Source organism: Dryobates pubescens, chromosome 17 (genome assembly GCF_014839835.1).
Source record: "Dryobates pubescens isolate bDryPub1 chromosome 17, bDryPub1.pri, whole genome shotgun sequence".
NCBI lineage: Eukaryota > Metazoa > Chordata > Aves > Piciformes > Picidae > Dryobates > Dryobates pubescens.
The window spans coordinates 4,945,856-4,964,431 of NC_071628.1; the positions used below are offsets into that span (position 1 = coordinate 4,945,856).

At 48.4% G+C, this 18,576-nt stretch overlaps 1 non-coding gene across 1 annotated transcript; it reads right to left on the reverse strand.

The window, feature by feature from the left end:
- Positions 1-16,049: 16,049 nt before the first annotated feature.
- On the reverse strand, positions 16,050-16,122 carry TRNAV-AAC (transfer RNA valine (anticodon AAC)). Its single transcript has one exon. It is a non-coding gene; the product is annotated as a tRNA-Val (tRNA).
- Between the last annotated feature and the right edge of the window lie 2,454 nt (positions 16,123-18,576).

The following is an 18,576-nucleotide window of genomic DNA, read 5'->3' on the forward strand; positions in this document are numbered from 1 at the left end:
TTTCACAAGCATCTCTCTGCTCCAGACCACAAAACTCTGCTGCTAAATCAACCCACAGCTCGGGTATCCTTCACATGAGCGATGGCAATGATGGTGCAGGGGCGGGAAGCCAGCGAGTCTCAGCTCCAGACCTGATACGGAGAATAAACATAGTCTCACTGGGCTGAGATATTAGGGCCAGTTATTGGTTTGTCTTCAGGACTTGTTATTCCCAAAAGGCAGCTATCAAGAGGCAATTTGCTGAGCTTACTCCACGAGCATGAAGCTCAGCAGCTGAAGCCATGTGGAAGAATAAAGCCTGAGCGTTGCCGTAGATTGCAGGGCGTTGGGAGCACCAGCGCCTTGGGGGACAGAGACCTGGGCTATCAAACGCTGGTTGGCTTTCTGCTGGCGCTTTTATGACCTAATGGTTCGGGGTTTTTTTGTCCTCCCTCATCTCCTTGACTTCCAGGTGGCACAGTTGGAAGCCTATTTGAAAACATAAACCCATTATGCTGCTTCTATTTTTATGTTGCGCAGTAAAACTACGACGCAGCAGCCAGGCCTGCATCAGCCGCCTCGGCTGGAAGGCTGAGCAGCCCAGCTCGGGTGTGTGCCACAGAGCATTGTTAGTGACATTATCCATGCTGTTAGCTAGCATATGTGCCATATGCTCCAAGGTGTGTCCCCTCCACGTATTGACTGAGTCATTTAAAGGCTTGGAGCCTTCAGATGCATTGAAATCTCGGAGGCGCTGGTGAAGGGGCTAGAGTGTTGTGAGGAGCGGCTGAGGGGGCTGGTGCTGTTTAGCCTAAAGAAAAGGAGGTTCAAGGCAGACCTTATCACTCTCTACAACTGCCTGCATCACAGAATGCATCAGTTGGAAGAGACCTCCAAGCTCATCCAGTCCAACCTTCGACCCAGCACTGCAGGGTCAACACTAAACCACGTCCCTAAGTACCCGGTCCACAGGCTGCTTGAACACCCCCAGGGATGGTGGCTCCAGTGACTGAGAACCCTTTCAGTGAACAAATATTTTCTAGTATCCAGTCTGAACCTCTTCTGGCACAGTTTGCAACCATTTTCTCTGTTCCTGCCTCTTGCCACCAAGGAGAAGAGGCTGCCCCCCACAACCTCCCTTCAGGTAGCTGTAGAGAGAGATGAGGTCTCTTCTCTTGAGTGACAAGGGACAGAACAAGAGGAAAGGGCCTTAAGATGCACCAGGGAAGGGTTAAAATAAGTCTTATGACAAATTTCTTTACCAGGAGGGTTATAAAGCACTGGAAAGACTGCCTAGGGAAGTGGTGGAATCACCATCCCTGGAAGTATTGAAAAAATGTGGAGATGTAGTGCTGAGAGACAGAGTTTAGTGGTGGACTTGGCAGTTAAAGGCTGGACTTGATAATCTTAAAGCTTTTTTTCCAAGCTCCATGACTCTATGATCTTATGTGTGTTCCACACAGACTTGGAGGCATCAGGACAAGAAAGAAAAAGATCATGAGTGCAAAAAGAGGACCAAGAGGGCTGAACCTTGCAGAAAGCCCCCAGATCAGCAGAGGGTGGTGTCCTTGCTGCAGGGAACTGTTTCCTTCCCACTTGGTGTCTGGTGTGTCTTTTTGGGGTAGTAAACCTGCAGGAGTCCTTTTCCATGCTAAAAATGCTTATTTAACTCTGTAGTTGCTCTGAGTTAAGCAGGGGGTAGAAGCAGCTGGTGAAGTGTTCCCTGGAGTGACCTGAGCTGCTTTGCTATTCCAAAGCTCAAACTCTCGGGCCATGTAGGTGATGCCTCCTGGCTACTTTAGTCTCCATGATGCCCATTTTTCCAGCCAGCCAAAAATGAGGAGACACAGCCAGCCTTAATTATGTGTCAGAGCAGCACTTGTCATGTTTCCACCTGTCCATCATTAGAATGGGCCCTGTAAAAAGTCTTCTTTATCTTTATTTCCTTGCAATTTTCACCTCCCCTACCCATCTGACCTTCTATTGTCATCTTCTTTTTCTCTCTGCTCCTGTGTCTGCTCTGATTTGGTGATCAATGGGTCCAGCTCCTCTCTCAACAGAGAGTGCAGGACTTCCAGATGAGTCTTTGGGACAGTGTTCAGAAATGAGGAGATTGCAGGGTCCGTTCCAGTCCTCCTTTCCCATGCAAGATCTGGGCAATGCTTGCTCTGTGCCTGTTTCACCCTCTTCAAGCCTTGGGCTCTGTGGAGCTGGGCTGGGATGCCTCAGCTCTTCTGGTATTCTCAGTTTGGATTTGGGGCACAGCTCAGCAAAGTTTACTTGTCACATCCCCCACCAAGCTGGGAACAGCAATGCTAATCTTACAACAAACTTAGCAGAGCTCAGTGATAGGATGTGACCCAAATTGCAGAGGGGAACAAGAAGCAGCTCTGTAAAAAGTGAAATTCCTCTGGCTGATAAATTCTATTAGAAGCAAATAAATAAAGCCAGGTATGAAAGGGGCACATTCTGGTTTTTCTCTTGTCTTAGTGTGATCCAAATATAATTTGAAGGGGCTCAGCTAAGCAAGCAATGCAGAGACCCTGAGGAATGGGGCTGTGTTTGCTGAGAAGTCAACATCATGCTTCCACAGCAGTAGGTGTGGATGAGACTGCGGAGAATCAGATCCCTTTCTCCCTGTTAGAAGCTTGAAGAGATTGGAGCTGCTCTTGAAACCAGACATAGTTGGACTTGCAAACTGTGGGCACTCTTCTTGCCCTTCTCCAGGGCAGGTCTTGACTTGTGAAGATAGGCTTGGTCTCTAAACCAGTGCACAGATCTGCCAGGGGAGATGGTCTGGGGCACAATGCTGGTTACAAACCAGTGGATAAACTCGGTTCAGGTTGCTAAGTACCAAGAGTTTCTTGGGTGAAGGCATCCATGTGCTCATTATCAATACTCAGCACATACAGAATTAACCAGGTTGTAAAAGACCTTCAAGATCATCGAGTCCAACCTATCACCCAACACCATCTAATCAACTAAACCATGGCACCAAGTGCCACATCCAGTCTCCTTTTAAACACCTCCAGGGATGGTGACTCCACCACCTCCCTGGGCAGCACATCCCAATGGCCAATTTCTCTTTCTGGGAAGAATTTCTTTCTAACCTCCAGCCTAAACCTCCCCCGGTGCAGCTTAAGGGTAACAAAGCTGGGGAGAGGTTTGGAGCACAGCCCTGTGAGGAGATGCTGAGGGAGCTGGGGTTGCTTAGCCTGGAGAAGAGGAGGCTCAGGGGAGACCTTCTTGCTCTCTACAACTCCCTGAAGGGAGGTTGTAGCCAGGTGGGACTTGATCTCTTCTCCCAGGCACCCAGCACCAGAATAAGAGGACACAGTCTCCAGCTGTGCCAGGGGAGGTTTAGGCTGGATGTGAGGAAGAAGTTCTTCATAGAAAGAGAGATTGGCCCATGAAATGTGCTGCCCAGGGAGGTGGTGGAGTCACCATCCCTGGAGGTGTTTAGGAAGAGACTGGATGAGGCCCTTGGTGCCATGGTTTAGTTGATTACATGGTGTTGGGTGAGAGGTTGGACTTGATAATCTCAAAGGTCTTTTCCAACCTGGTCAGTTCTAATAAAACTTAAGACTGTGTCCTCTCCTTCTCTCACAGGTTGCCCAGGAGAAGAGACCAAGCCCCACCTGGCTACAACCTCCCTTCATGATCTATAGATATTTATGGACACATCTCTCCTTGATGTAAGCTCCGTGCATCCCCTCCAGGCTAGTTACTTTGCTTACCTGCGACTAGAAGTCAAGGCTTCTGTGACAGCTGAAGGGAGTCCTTTGCTGCCCAGCACTCAGGGTGAGAGTGAAACATTTGCATTTCAATTGGACACGCTTGTAGGGCTGCATTAAGGAGCAGCAACTGCTAAGTGTTAAGCAATTGTACACATCTCAGCTTATGCCTGCAGAGCCTGAATTTACACGTGTAAGCTAGACAGAGGCAGGGACGGGCCTGCCCGGTGATGGCAAAAGCTGCATTTCTGAGCTGCACCAGAGCAGGTTTCAAAGGATGGTACCTTTTTGAGTTGTAAAATGCACATCTTGGAAATGGAGGTAAATCTTTATAGGGTCTTGTGGTAGTGGATCCATCCTCATCACATTTGTCTTATGGAAGCAATACAAAAACCTACCCTTCAGGGTGGTTATAGCCCGGTGGGGCTTGGTCTCTTCTCCCAGGCAACCTCAGAGAGAAGGAGAGGACACAGTCTCAAGCTGTGCCAGGGGAGGTTTAGGCTGGATGTTAGGAAGAAGTTCTTCCCAGAAAGAGAGATTGGCCATTGGAATGTGCTGCCCAGGGAGGTGGTGGAGTCACCATCCCTGGAGGTGTTTAGGAAGAGACTGGATGAGGCACTCAGTGCCATGGTTTAGTTGATTAGATGGTGTTGGGTGAGAGGTTGGACTTGATAATCTCAAAGGTCTTTTCCAACCTGGTTAATTCTGTATTCTGTAAATATATTTCCTGGGATATTTCCTGAAGAGTGAGTTTGTTTGTCTTTTTCTGTTTGTCTGGGGGAGGAAGGGTGTTGTTTGGGTTTGGGGGATTGTTTGCTTGCTTTGGGGTTTCGTTGTTGTTGTTTTGGGGTGGGCTTCTTGTTTGTTTTGCTGTTGCTAGTAAGTGAGGTGTCGTTTTTCACACATAGTTTTGGTGGATATGCCTGAGGCAATCATAGAATGGATCAGGTTGGAAGGGACCTTAGAAACCACCTACTCCAACCTCCCCACCACGGGCAGGGACAATTCTCCACTAGTCTCAGCTGCTCAAGGCCTCAAACTCAGCTGCTCAGTGCTGAAACTTCAGCTCTCCAGCTTGTCAGTCTCTATTGTGTCTGTACCAGGCTCGGGCTGGGGAAAGATCAACTACTCAACAGTGTGTCCAAGCCACAGGGGAATGGCTGGTGAAACAGGAGGGACACCTTGATAGAAAAGCCATTTGAAGGAATATTAATTATCAGGCAGCTAGTTCTGGGCAATTGAATCTGAACTCCAGATGTCCCCATTCTGACTAAGTGCTTCAGCAAAATGTTTAATTGATTACTATCTTGTGAGCTCTGTGTGTGTGTGATAAAACCCAAGGCTGCTGAGCTGGAGGGATTGACTGTTGATAGCAACACAGTGCAGGCAGTGTTTCTTCATCTTTTCAAGCTTATGGTTTTGGGGTTCTTTTTGTTTGTGGTTTTTTTATCATGGGCAAAGCAGACCAGGGTTCAAAAATGCTCTTTAATTCATAACCTTTATTGTAGTATCATGGGCCTGATTAAAGTCACCGAAGGTTGTGCATGGATGAAATGAAATGAAGACACATCTCTGCTTGGCCTGAAAGGCCTCTGAGCCTTATTTAATGAAGGATTGCAGGTTTAAGGCCACCTTGATTTCTCTGTGTCTACAGGTGCAGTGACAGGGGGGGCAGATTAGAGAAGAAATAAGCCATTGGGATATAAATGAAACCAACCTGAGCTTTTGCCCCAGGCTGTAATTGAACCAGAGCTGAGGTTCAAAGAAGAAATTATTTTCCTTTTTTTTTTCTTCTTTATTTTTCCCCCTGGCCTTTGAGCTCAAGCCAAGCTCAGAAATGTCAAGCAGGTACCAGGCTCTTCTAGCTGCCATCTTTGGGGGCATGGGTTCTTACCAGCACAAGGTAAGGGAAGATGTGTAGCTGGCAAAGCAATATTTTGCAGTGAGGTTATAAGGTTGCAGAGATTGGACTTGGATTCCTGCAGCTGAGTGGAAGAAGATTTTATAGAATTATAGAATAGTTAGGGTTGGAAGAGACCTCAAGGCTCAGCCAGTTCCAATCCCCCCTGCCATGGGCAGGGATACCGCACACTACAGCAGGTTGCTCAGAGCCACATCCAGCCTGGCTGCAAACACCTCCAGGGATGAGGCTTCCACCACCTCCCTGGGCAACCTGTGCCAGTCTCTCAACACCCTCATGGGGAACAACTATCCATTTCTAGTTTTGCTCCATTCCCCCCAGTCCTATCCCTCCCTGACACCCTCAAAAGTCCCTCCCCAGCTTTCTTGGAGCCCCCTTCAGATACTGGAAGACCACAATTAGGTCTCCTCAGAGCCTTCTCTTCTCCAGACTGAACAGCCCCAACTCCTTCAGTCTGCCCTCACAGATGAGGTTGCTCCAGCCCTCTACTGGTGCAGACCAGGTTCCTCTGGTGAGATCAGAGAGATAAATTTCAGTTTGGTGGAAGCTGGCATGACCTTCAAGGAGAGAGTGCTTCACAAAAAAAACCCCATGCCAGCTTTCCATGGTGATTTGGGAACTGATGATGGATGGATCCAATGAGGCTTCTCTCTGGGGCAAACACTGATTTCAGTGGAAGCATCTCTGGCTTTTAGAGCTCAATCTTTTTCTTCCTTTTTTTTTTTTCATGCTACAAAAGCTAAACTGCAGTTAGTAGAAGGGGGAAAAAAATGTAGTTCCATGCTTCTGAAAATAGGAATGCTTTAGCTAAAAGTATAAAAGGTACTTAATGGACAAGGCCTCTGTACAAACCAGATATATGGTTAGGTAATGCTGAGTGTTGTGCTGAGAGAGCAATTTTATGGTTTGTTTTGCCTTTCCAGAGTTCTAGAGCATGAAAATCTCCTGTGTTGAGAAACTGCTAAGAAGCCCTCAGTGCTCCCCATGACCACTGGGAATGGACAGATTGAACAAGGAAAAGGAGTCTGAATTTGATTTGCTGGAAATCTCAACAAATGATTCCTTGGTGGTGGGTTGGGTGTTTTTTTTCTCTCTCTTTCTCTCTTATGCTAAATGCTTTTGTTCCAGCTGGGGCTGCTCAGCTGTGAGCAATAAACTGATGGCACAAGCCTCTGCACACAACCTTCGTGCTTCTCCATCTGTGGTTGGAGAAGGTTCACAGCCCACTTAATTGGCAGGCACTGGCTGAATACCCCAGCCTCTGCCATCAGTGTTGCAGGTGGAAACAAGGTAAAGGAAGGTGAGGAGGCAATCTGGGGGCAAGTGTGAGGTAGAGACCATTCCCCTAATATGCAGAAATGGAGGAATAATTAATTTTGTTCTTGGTTAAAAAAACAACAACATCTATTTTTGGCTCTCAAGGGGGAGGGGGGGATTGTTTTCTAGGGATTAGTGACAGGCTGTGCTGCCAAGGTGTGTAGGCTGATTTTGGAGAAGCATCCAGCCAGCTTGCAAGGAGGCTGATGTCTTGCAGACTCCTGAGAGCACGCTGGCAACGGGAGGATTTGTACTAGACTCAGGCTGTAAAAATTAGAGCTGAACTGTTTCTTTTTGCAGATGGCTCTGATCCAGCCAGCTCGAAGGGAGCAGCAACTCTGGAGGAATTCAAGATGCTTTGGCTTCCCCTCTTGGTGGCAAACAGAGGATGCTTCCTTCCGAGAGGACCGCCGCACACGAGTTAAGGCATCCTGGCAGCAGGGCTTGTGGGTCAATGGCTGTATGTGCACAAAACACAAGGAGGTGACGTTTTTCTCACCTGCACACAGCTACTTGAGTCCATCTCAAATGCATTGATCCTCAGCAGAAATTGCAGCCTCCTAGGCCATGAACTGACTGGCAAGAGCTAGGCTCTGTGGTGGCTCACATGGCACTAGAATCCAAGCACACAGAACATCATGGATTCAGATTTGGGCATTAAATCTGAGCTTCTGGCAGGGAAGTGTCAACTCCTGGGCTGAAAGTCTTCTAGTTTAGCTTCTGAGCTGCAAATGATGGAATGCTCCTGCAGCTGGCAAACTGCTGCTCCAGGAGCAGGGATCAGCGGGAGCGGCTGGGCATTGATAAGCAAAGGCTGAGAGACCTCTCCACGGTGTTTAGAGCTTTGTGATAATAATTAGATCTTAAAAAGTGTCAGTTGTGCATGAGACAAATCATTGGTGTAAGCCAGGAGCATGTTTCCATGGCAGTGTGAGCGTCTGCGTGATGTGCACAAGAGCTAATGCAGCTGTGACCCTGCATAGCCATACCCCAGTTTGTAGACTACAGCAGTGGCAAAGAAATGAGGAGAGGAGAGGCTCTTGCTTCCTCCTCATTTCCACTGCCTTTGCCACTTCTGATTTTCACAAAACCTTCCTTTCCCCACAGAGCTGCAGCCAGTGGTGCTGCTGTGAAGGCAGAGGGGAGTACAGCCAGGGTACACAGGCATTCAAATAACAGCTTTCCTTTCCCCTCAGAAAAGCTCTTGGCTAGAAATTGACATCTGAGTGTTATGGAAGAAGGAAAATGTTATGTCTGTATTGCTTCTGTTTCAGCTGATTTCCTTGTCCCAAAGGTTTTCATGCTCTGAGGAGGGAGGGAGAAAGGAGGTGCTGAGGTGACCAAGGATGACTGCAGAAGAAGGGAAAGGAGGGATGGCTACATGAATCATAGGATGGCAGAGGTTGGAAGGGCCCTCCAGAGGCTGAGTACAACCACCCCATCAAAGCAGGATCACCTGGGGCAGGTCACACAGGAACACATCCAGACTGGTCTTGAAAGTCTCCAGAGAAGGAGACTCCACAGCCTCTCTGGGCAGCCTGCTCCAGACCTCTGTCACCCTTACAGGAAAGAAGTCTTTTCTCGCATTGAGGTGTTCCAGTTTGTATCCATTCCCCTTGTCCTATCACGAGACACCTTGAAGTGGATTTGCTGGTCTGAGTCATTCTGGTGTTCTGGAATCGTGCCCTGTTGTGCATCCAGGCTTTCATGTCATCCAAGGGCACCCATGGGAAGTAGCCTCAGAGATCATCTCTGGATTCTGCAGACCACTAATGACCAGGGAAATTTCTTCTGCCTATAATCACCTTCTTGGGTCTGAAGCAATGTTCAGTGTCCAAGAGGGTAAAAAGGAGCATTTGCTGATACCTTGGGGTCTTTGCAAGATCCATGGCACAAAAGTACAAAGCTTGTTTTCCAGATAACAGAACAAGAACACCAGAACAAGAGGACACAGTCTCAAGCTGTGCCAGGGGAAGTTCAGGCTCGAGGTGAGGAGAAAGTTCTTCCCAGAGAGATTGGCCATTGGGATGTGCTGCCCAGGGAGGTAGTGGAGTCACCATCCCTGGAGGTGTTCAAAAAAGGATTGGATGCGGCACTTGAAGCCATGGTTTAGTAGTCATGAGGTGTTGGTTGGACTTGATGACCTCTAAGGTCTTTTCCAACTGTATTGATTCTGATTCTATGATCTCTGCATTTTGTCACTGTCTAGACTCTCCTCTCCCTTTCCACTCCAGCCTTCTCAATACTACCTTTGTGGGGAATCTACAAGCCTTTCAGCTGTTGCTTCTTTCCTTTCTTTTTATGCTTGGTGAGAGGTAGCTTAGGATCCATTTCCTATCCCTTTGGGTTGAGACCCTGGCCAGATGTTTGGGAAAAATCTGGAGTAGAAACCTGCTGATGATCTGTCCAGGAATCCTGCACTCTGCTCCTCTGATTGTGGCTGCTGCCACCTGCCAAAGAAGTGAGATGATGCAGGGTCTGCTGCTGTTGGTTGTGGGACCAACACTGCCATTCTTAGGCCTGTCTCTTTCGAAGAGGTTGGCAGGGCTACCAATCTTTATCCTTCATTCCTAAGCCCTTCCCTTCAGGCTGACCTTTCAAAGGGCAGAGCAGCACAGTTGCTCTCAAGCAACCCCTGATCCACCATTGTGGCCTTCATTCACAGCTGGATCACAACTCATGCAAACTAGGTGAAACCTTGCAGAGCAGAGAATACCCAGAGGGGCTCCAGGCTTGCTTTGTCACCATATTAAACCCAATCCACATCACAGCTAGCTCTGGCAGCATGCAGACTGTGGAAGCTTTGGAGGATGTGGAAGCAAGGTGAGAAGGGATTTGAAGATGATTTAAGCTTATTTGTGTACAATAAATACTTCCCCTCCCCCATCCCCCAAGCCTGCAGAGAAAGACAAGACACACAGAGCACATGGAGGCTAATGCTGCTGAATTTCACATGGAGTCAACTGCCAGCCTCATAGCTGTGGCTTCCAAACTCATCAGGCCTCATAACACAAGCAAACACTTGGATATTTAGTGCTGGAGAAGTCAGCTGAGCAAAGGAGTGTCCCACAGTAACTGGTTATAACTTACCTGACCACTGCCACAGCAGTGCCAGGACCACACTGGACTCCACACTGAGCGGAGGGAACTTAGCAAGCTAGAGGAGAAAACATTTCCTTTCAGTGTCTTGGCTGGATTGCCAAGCAGATAATCTTGTTCTGGCATGCAAAATTCCCTCCCTCTTTTATCTCTGAGGGGGTACTGTCTTGTCCTCCTTCAGCATGCCAAGTGCTCTGGGGGCCGTGCCGGTCTCTGCTGACCACCAAGTTCTAACACTGGCTGCCTTACGAGGATGTAACCAAAGCACTCCTCTGGCAGCTCCTTGTGGGATGTCTCTGGCTAAAAGCCTGGGAAACAATTTTCTGATGACCTACTGTTTGATGATAGTGGACTGGTTTGTGCTGCTGCAGTCTCCTCCACATGCTTGGCTTTGACTGATAAATCTCAGCTCAGCGAGGGGAAGGGAAAAAACCAACGGATCTACATTGCTGCTGCTGGCAAAGGCCACGGCCCTGCATGGGGCCCCCAAAGAGGTACAAGAAGATATCTGTTGAGATTGAGCCTGGTTTAATGCTTCTTATAAAGCATCTTGGCAGCTGTCTAAATCTGACAGGTTGATAATAAGACTTTCCCTCAATGCAAAAGGCAAAGTAATTTACATTGGCTTCACACCTCTGGCATCAGGGAAAGCTCATGCCCTGCCTTAGCGTGAATGGGGAGCAGATGTGAGGAGGAGAGCAGGCAGCTCCAGGGGGAAAGGAGCAAGGCTTGCTCTGTGCTGGAGCAAGCACAAGAAAATGCCGTTTGGAAAATGCCCCCGGGTGAGAGAGCTGTGCTTGGAATCAGCATTCTGTCCAGGGCTGTGGTTTGGAGCAGCTTCCCAGCTAAATCCTGAAGGATCACTCTCTTCAAAGGAGTAGCAGTGCTCCCTGGTTTTGTTTTGCTCCATTTACCCCAGAGCTGCTGCTTGCTCTCCCTCCTTACAGCATCAGCATCAAGTTACCCTAAGATTTTATGTGTTTATTCTCTTTTGGTTGATAACCAGCTGATAGCCTCTAGGGAAGGACCATGCAGTGGAAGCCTTTCAAGAGGTACAACAATGCAATGAGCCAGCCTGTAACTCCCCCACCACCTGAGCAGGCACAGCCATCTCCAAGGGGACAGACAAGCAAAGTCCAGGCCTTAACCTTCATTATTTCCACTTTAAACCTGCTGTCACACTGAGTTCAGTGTCCCTTGTAAGCTGGATGCTCATCAGCTTTCTGTTGGTCTTATGGCCTCCAAAAGGAATGACTTAAGGCAACCTCTCCATGCTTCATACAGTGGCTGTTGCACCCCCATACCTTAGTGCTGTGCCAAGGGCACCAACAGTCTTGGGGTGCACTTTGAAGCCCTCAGCTAACAGCATGCCAGGGCAGTGCCACATCCTTCAGGGAAATGTAAATCAGAAGGCTTTGTTCTTCACAGTCCACCTGCTTTAAAGGTCCCTGCCCTTCCTGATAAAATTCAGCTGTGGAGGTGGTGGGGAGGGGCTCAAAACAATTAAGAGTGGGTGGGTGGCGTTAGTATTTATTCTGTGTGCTCCCTGACTGCTGGCTGGACCCCAGGGCTCTTTCTCTAGGAGAGGTCTCTGTTACAGAGATGTTTCTTGAGGGTCTAGATCTGAAAAACACTCAGTCTGGGGAAACTCTTAGGAGTTTTGCAGTGCCCTGGCCAACCTTTGAGGATGCAGAAAGGAGGACACTTAGGTGCAGAGACCCACTTGAGGCTGCTAGGAAGCAGAACAGAAGAGGACCTTGTATAATCACCAGAAGGTAAGTTTGGTTTCTGGCTTCTTATTTATTCTGTCTTTAAAACAAACCTATGTTGGAGTTTGTGTTATTGTGCTCCAACTTTGGAGAGTGTCATGCAGTGCTTCAAGGAAAGGGGAGGTCCCACCTCCAGATTGTGGTTGATTTTGGATGTTTGCAGGGGTGAGTAGGGCTAGGTAGGGACAAAGTCCATTGGAAGGTTTAGGTGGTCTGAAAAGCAGATCTCATGCAATGTCATTAGATGATGCTGTGGCAGAAGATGGCTCAGAAGAAGCCACGTGATCCTTTTTTTGGGAAGTGGTTTCTGCAAGTCAGGATGTAAGAACCTGAGTGGGAAGATGAATGCAAGTAGTGTGGCAATTGCATGTGTCTCTGGCTGAGCTGTGCTGGAGGGCAGTGCTCTTCTGCAGTGGGCATGTTGTAGCCTTGGTGTCTGGAGGCCTGAAACGCTGCCTGTCATTGTGGCAGGTAAATAAGGGACCTTACTAGAAAGGCTCAGCACTTACAAGAGTTTTTACAAATGAGAGACCTTGCCTGAAAGCAGAGGAGATGAAATTAAGACAAGTGCAAAGCTCTCCTCTTAGGCAAAGCAGAACACCCAGACAGAAAGCAGGGAATAATCAATGAGGCAGCAGCGGGGCAGGGGGAGGCTGGGGTTGTGCTGGTTCACAGGTAGAATATGAATCAACTCTGTGATGCTGCTGCTGCTGCAAAACAACTCGTTGTATCCAACAGTGTGTTAACAAGAATGCTCTTTGCCAGGGATGTGAGGCAATTATCAGAACCTGCTTGGGGCTGGCAGAGCTTCAGCCAAGTGTGGGCGGCCGGAACTGATGTGAAACTTTGTCTGTTGTCCGTTAAGGAATTTGGAAAGAGAGTGTCCAGGGTGAAAAACACCAAGACAGGGCAAACAAAACCTACAAACAAAGGCTGAAGGAGCTGCATTTGTTCATTTTTAGGGGAGACATGCTGGGATGCAGTCAGTCTTCCTCCACATAAATAGCACTTCCAAAAAGGCTGCTGACGAGCCCGTTTCCCACGGTCACTGGTGTAAGAGAAAGCAAGAGCTGGAATTCACGGTGCAGATGATTTCAGATGTTGATGAAGAAAATCCTTCTAATCCCCAGAAGGGTAAAACACCAAAACCAGGCTGTCTAGGAATGATGTGGCATCCTCTTTGCTAGGGGATTCTAGGAATGGGCTAGATAAACAGCCATTAGGGCAAGTAGTTATTTAAGCATGTTTGATCCTGCTTTTGATGATTCCATGAAATGCCTCCCTGCTATAATTAAGCACAATGTAGAACCACAACCTTTTCCTTGAGGAATTGAAGCCCCCATCTATAATTAGCTGAAGTCTTTACCTTTTAATGGCAAAACTAGGTTAAACGTGCCTTCTGTGACAGCTCTGTTCATACAGCATTGTGGAGCAAACATCAGGAGGAAAGGGAACTCTTTGGTTTAAAGAACAGCACTGGTGTAGCAACGTGAGTATGAAACCAGCCAGGCATAAATTAGGCAGGGAATTGAAAGAAAGTTCTGAGCTGCCACAACAGAGATGGTCTGAAGCAGCCTTTCATAACAGGAATGCTAGGGGCAAAAATCAGAACTTGTTTTTCAAATGAAGCTTGCTAAATTAATTCAAAGGGTTCTAGAGAACTACTGCCTGTCACACCGGAGTCCAGGGCTGGGAGATCCCTTTTGTTGGTGGATTTCAGTTGCTGAGAGGGAGGGAAGCATTTTTATACCAGTGGGGCTGTTTTCTGCTCTTTATTGACACAAATGTACCTCTTTCATCCCTCTGCTTTTTCATCTGTGAGGCAGTCACTGATGCTCCTGTTCAGATCTCAAGGTCACATCTCTGTTTAAACCTTCGTAATTGCATGGAAGGGAAGGAGGGAAAGGCAACTTTGGGAAGACCTTCTGGAAGGTGACTGCCTCAGGTGCTAGGTGTCCTTTTGACTATTCCAAGGCTGCAGACACTTTGTGTTGATTGGAGTGAGTGCCCTTAGGGGTTAGTGGAAACAGCTGGGAGAACTGCTGAGCCACTGTAGTCTGCTCACTGGAGCTGAACAGCATTGGTGGCTTTCTATGATGGAGGTACAGCACCAGTGGGTAAGGGAAGAGCAACTGGTGTCTGCCATCTTGACTTGTGTAAAGTATTTTGTACTGTCCCCCACGATGTCCTGGTCACCAAACTGGAGAAACATGGTCTTGATGGGTGGCCATAAGGAATTGTCTGGATGGCCACACTCAGAGAAGTGGAGTCAATGGTGCAGTGTCCAAGTGGAGACTAGTGATGACCCTCGGGGTGGATGCTGGGACCAGTGCTGTTTAACATCTTCATCAGTGATGGGGGCAGTGGATTGGATGCCTCCTCCCTGGAGATGTTCAAGGCCAGGTTGGATAGGGCCTTGAGCAACCTGGTCTAATAGAAGGTGCTCCTGCCTGTGGTGGGGGGGGTTGGAACTAGATGATCTACAAGGTCCCTTCCAACCCAAAGCACTCTCTGAACCGTGTCCCAGGTGATTCTACTTAGCAGCTCTGGTGGGGCAAGGTGAGGTGTCAAAGTGGGGCAAGAAGCTGCTGCACAGCAATGCAGTGTGCCAAACGTGGCTAATAGGACAGCTCAGGCTCTGTGCCAGGAGAGGAACTTAATTTCTTTGCTGACAAATGAAAGAAAGATGTGATTGGAAGTGCCACGCTTTGGAGGTATGAGCAATTTCCCTATAATCAATCATCCAAACCAAATTGTTTTCATTTCTTTGCATTATTTAGCAGCCTTTTGATGGCAGACAATATGAGCTGGGTTCTGTTTTCTCCCTCGTTCTTTCCATTGATGTGATTTGTGGGCTTTGGCAGGGGGATGCTGGGGTGAAGGAAGGTGGAAACAGGCTTCTGCCTTCAAAAACACTTGGCAAAGACCACGTCTGTGATTATCAGCCAATCATTCAGACATAGCCATTCTTTGTCTGCCCTTATTAGGTCTGAAAAATATCTGGCTGTTCAAAGCTGACAGTGAAACACCTCCAGGAGAGGATGTCAGAAGCAAGAGGGGAGGAGTGAGGTGGTGATAAGGTAGAGCTGAGTTTGATAAGAGTTCTTGGCTCCTACAGTAGATGCAAGAAAGGTGAGACTGATATTAGACCTATCAGCCCTCCTGGGCATTCTTAGGAGAATGAAGGCATTATGGTCTCTAGCCACGTCAAAGGGGGAGGGCTAGGTAGAGCAGGAAGGCTGGTTCCTATGTCCTAGGCTGAACCACATACAACAATTCCCTTCCTTTTCCCATGGGGAAGTGATACTTGGAGATACTGAGATCTTCAGGGATCTACTTGACTGTCCTTTGAACGAGGTGTCTGATGTGGGAGAAGGAGCAGGAGTTAGTGGGAAGCATACATTAAGGAGACTCCAGTAGCTGGTTTGTTTTCTAACAGATTCTACAGCTCAGTCTCTACTGGATCATGCTGGGGAAGAACTGCTTGGTGTCAGCATAGTAGAAGAGAAAGCTGTTGGGAGATAGAGCAAGAATAATGTCTACTAGAGAGAGTGTGCTTTTCATTCCCTTTAAGTCTGATGACTCTGGCCCTGTTCCAAGTCAGCTGGAGCCAGACTTATAGTATCACAGTATCATCAGAGATTGAGTCCAACCACAGACCTCATGACTAGACCATGGCACCAAGTGCCACATCCAATCCCCTCTTGAACACCTCCAGGGATGGTGACTCCACCACCTTCCTGGGCAGCACATTCCAATGGCTAATGACTCTCTGAGTGAAGAACTTTCTCCTCACCTCCAGCCTAAACTTCCCCTGGTGCAGCTTGAGACTGTGTCCTCTTGTTCTGGTGCTGGTTGCCTGGGAGAACAGACCAACCCCCTCCTGGCTACAACCTCCCTTCAGGGAGTTGTAGAGAGCAAGAAGGTCTCCCCTGAGCCTCCTCTTCTCCAGGCTAAACAACCCCAGCTCCCTCAGCCTCTCACAGGGCTTGTGCTCAAGGCCTCTCCCCAGCCTTGTTGCCCTTCTCTGGACATGTTAAGTGTCTCAATGCCCTTCCTAAACTGAGGGGCCCAGAACTGGACACAGTACTCAAGGTGTGGGCCAACCAGTGCTGAGTACAGGGGCCCAATGACTTCCCTGCTCCTGCTGGCCACACTGTTCCTAATGCAGGCCAGGATAGGATGCTGCTGGCCCCCTTGGCCACCTGGGCACACTGCTGGCTCAAAAAGTGTTTCCGCCCGGTTTCGAACCGGGGACCTTTCGCGTGTTAGGCGAACGTGATAACCACTACACTACGGAAACTCCCACTAACAGCCTCCTACAAGTGCCAAGTAACACCCAGTGTCCTTGAATGTGATGGGAAAGGTTCCTGCTTCAGGCAGGTTGAGCAGGACATTCTTGTGCAGGACATTTGAAGCTTCCCTTGAACCGCTCTGTACCAGGGTGTCTCTCTGCAGGCAACATCCCACTTCTTAGCCAAGATGCAGATCTCCCTGTGTGCTTGTCAGACTAGGTATGTGACCTGTGCTGCAGCAACTCCCCAAAACACCCCATTCATAGAGCCTGTCCCACGTTGTGCTGCTTCTCAAGAGATGGTTAGACTGGGATGATGTATTCCCACAGCAGAGAGCTGGTAGGTGCCACTGCTGGATGATCTCTGCTCAGCACATCCCAGAACTGCCCAATTTTGCTGCCTATCAGGGCAAGATGGATGGAACTGGAGATCAGTCCAAGGATTCCTTTCTGCTCTGACTAGAAATGCTTGAATATGTGTTTAAGCATCACTGGTGTGTTTCAGTTTTCATTTAGATGGCTTCTAACAGCTACCGGCAGTGTGGTGTTGGGGGGGAAGGAGTAGCTTTGCTGCATGGTTTCAAATCTCAACAATTGCCAAGCTGGGAGCCTGTGCAGCTAACACTGGGAGTCACAAAGGCATCAGGACCTCCTAGCATGGAGAAGTAAACAAGAAAGGCAAGTTGACGACGTCCCTGGCACAACAGATTACCTCGAAGAGCAACCTCGCGTCTCTGTGGCTCAGCCTCGGTACAAAAAAAATAGGACTTGTGATACTTTTTCCCTCCTGCCTTTGTCTGTCATGCCTGTTTGGTTGGCTGCTCGGGGAATGAGGGGTGTTCCTTACAGCCTATTCGTAGAGTGCTTTGTACACCAGACCCCCTGATCGCAGCGGGGGCTTTCAGGTGCTGCTGCGTTAGAGCCAACGCAGAGATGCTGAACCCTGCTGGAAGCAGCAGGCTGTGGAGCACTGGGGAAGGTTACAGATCGGGCATGTGCTCGGCAGGCTGCAGTGTAGTTGAATTTCACTGCTGCAAACACTGCTTGTAACAAAGCACCACTTACAGACATCCCAACGGTGCCAAACGCGATTGTGTCCCCCCCCCCCCCCCTTGTTAATTAGCTCTTGATAGGGCAAATGCTTTTCCCAGGTGAGCTGTATTTACCCCTAAGGGTACAGCTTCTCTTCTCCCTCACGCCTTTATTTTCTTTTTTAAGTGCCATTTAAATGTTGAGGAGTGCAAAGCCTTGAAGTGCGGGGTGTTGATGGGCAATTCAAACGGAGAGCTTTCCCTCATTATTCCGAGGTGGTGAATTGGCCTCTCCTTTTATAGCGACCATCAAGATGTAATGAAAATTCAGTCGGGCCTCTTGATGGCCACTTTGTGCAATATCCAAGACCTTTATCTCTTCTTGCACTTCCACCATGCTTTTCCTCCTGATCTTCACAAATAAATAATGAAATCGCCTCTGAATCGTGATGGTTGATGCTTCGAAGTTCATTTAATTAAATATGCTTTCCCTCCATTCTCCTCAACTCACCGCTTGTGTCTGAGGTCAGATTTGATAGAAGCTTCACACTTCAGAATTCACTCAGGTGAGACCCGCAGAAGATGCTGGCTTTTCAGAAAACCTGCTTTTAGTGTGTGCGTGGTGAGGAGCTGGAGGGCAGAAGGAAAAGCAAAAGACCTTTCGTTTATGTAAGCAGAAGAAAAGATCATCTTCCACAGGCAGGTGAGGGATGAAGCCAGCTAAATAGTTGAGTGGTGTTGGAGGTAAGAAAATGTGTCTGCCTACGGTGTAAGATCTGAGTGCTGCTCTATTTGAGGAGTTAAATGTTTCCTTTGAACACTGCCCTGTTCCTCAAACTGTGCTTACCGTTCCTTAATGGCTCCCACTGAGAATCCATCTTGGTCCCTACCTTCAAAGCTATGGTTCCCTAGTGATGAGGGCCAGTTTGGGGGAATGGTCTATAGAAGTCGTGACAGGATCCTTTCATGTAGTGCGAAGTTGGAGGTTTTCAGGAGGAGACTTGATGGGGTGCTTGGTGCCGTGGGTTAGTTGTTTAGGTAGGTTGGATTGATTGATGGGTTGGACGCGATGATCTTGAAGGTCTCTTCCAACCTGGTTTGTTCTATAAGATGAGGGACAATGGTTTGAAACTGGAACAGGGCAGATTTACATCGGACATCAGCAGGAAGTTCTGCACAATGAGGGTGGTGAGACACCGGGACAGGCTGCCCAGGGATGTTGTTGAGGCTCTGTCCCTCGAGGCATTCAAGAGTCAGACTTGATGTGGCCCTGGGCAGCCTGCTCTAGTTGGAGATGTCCCCAGGCACTGCAGGGGAGTTGGACAAGACGACCTTTGAGGGTCCTTTCCAACCCAGTGCAATCCGAATTTGTCTCAGCTATTTGAAACTGGCTGGCATTTGGGTGGAGGTAACAGCTGTTTCTTGGCTTTTT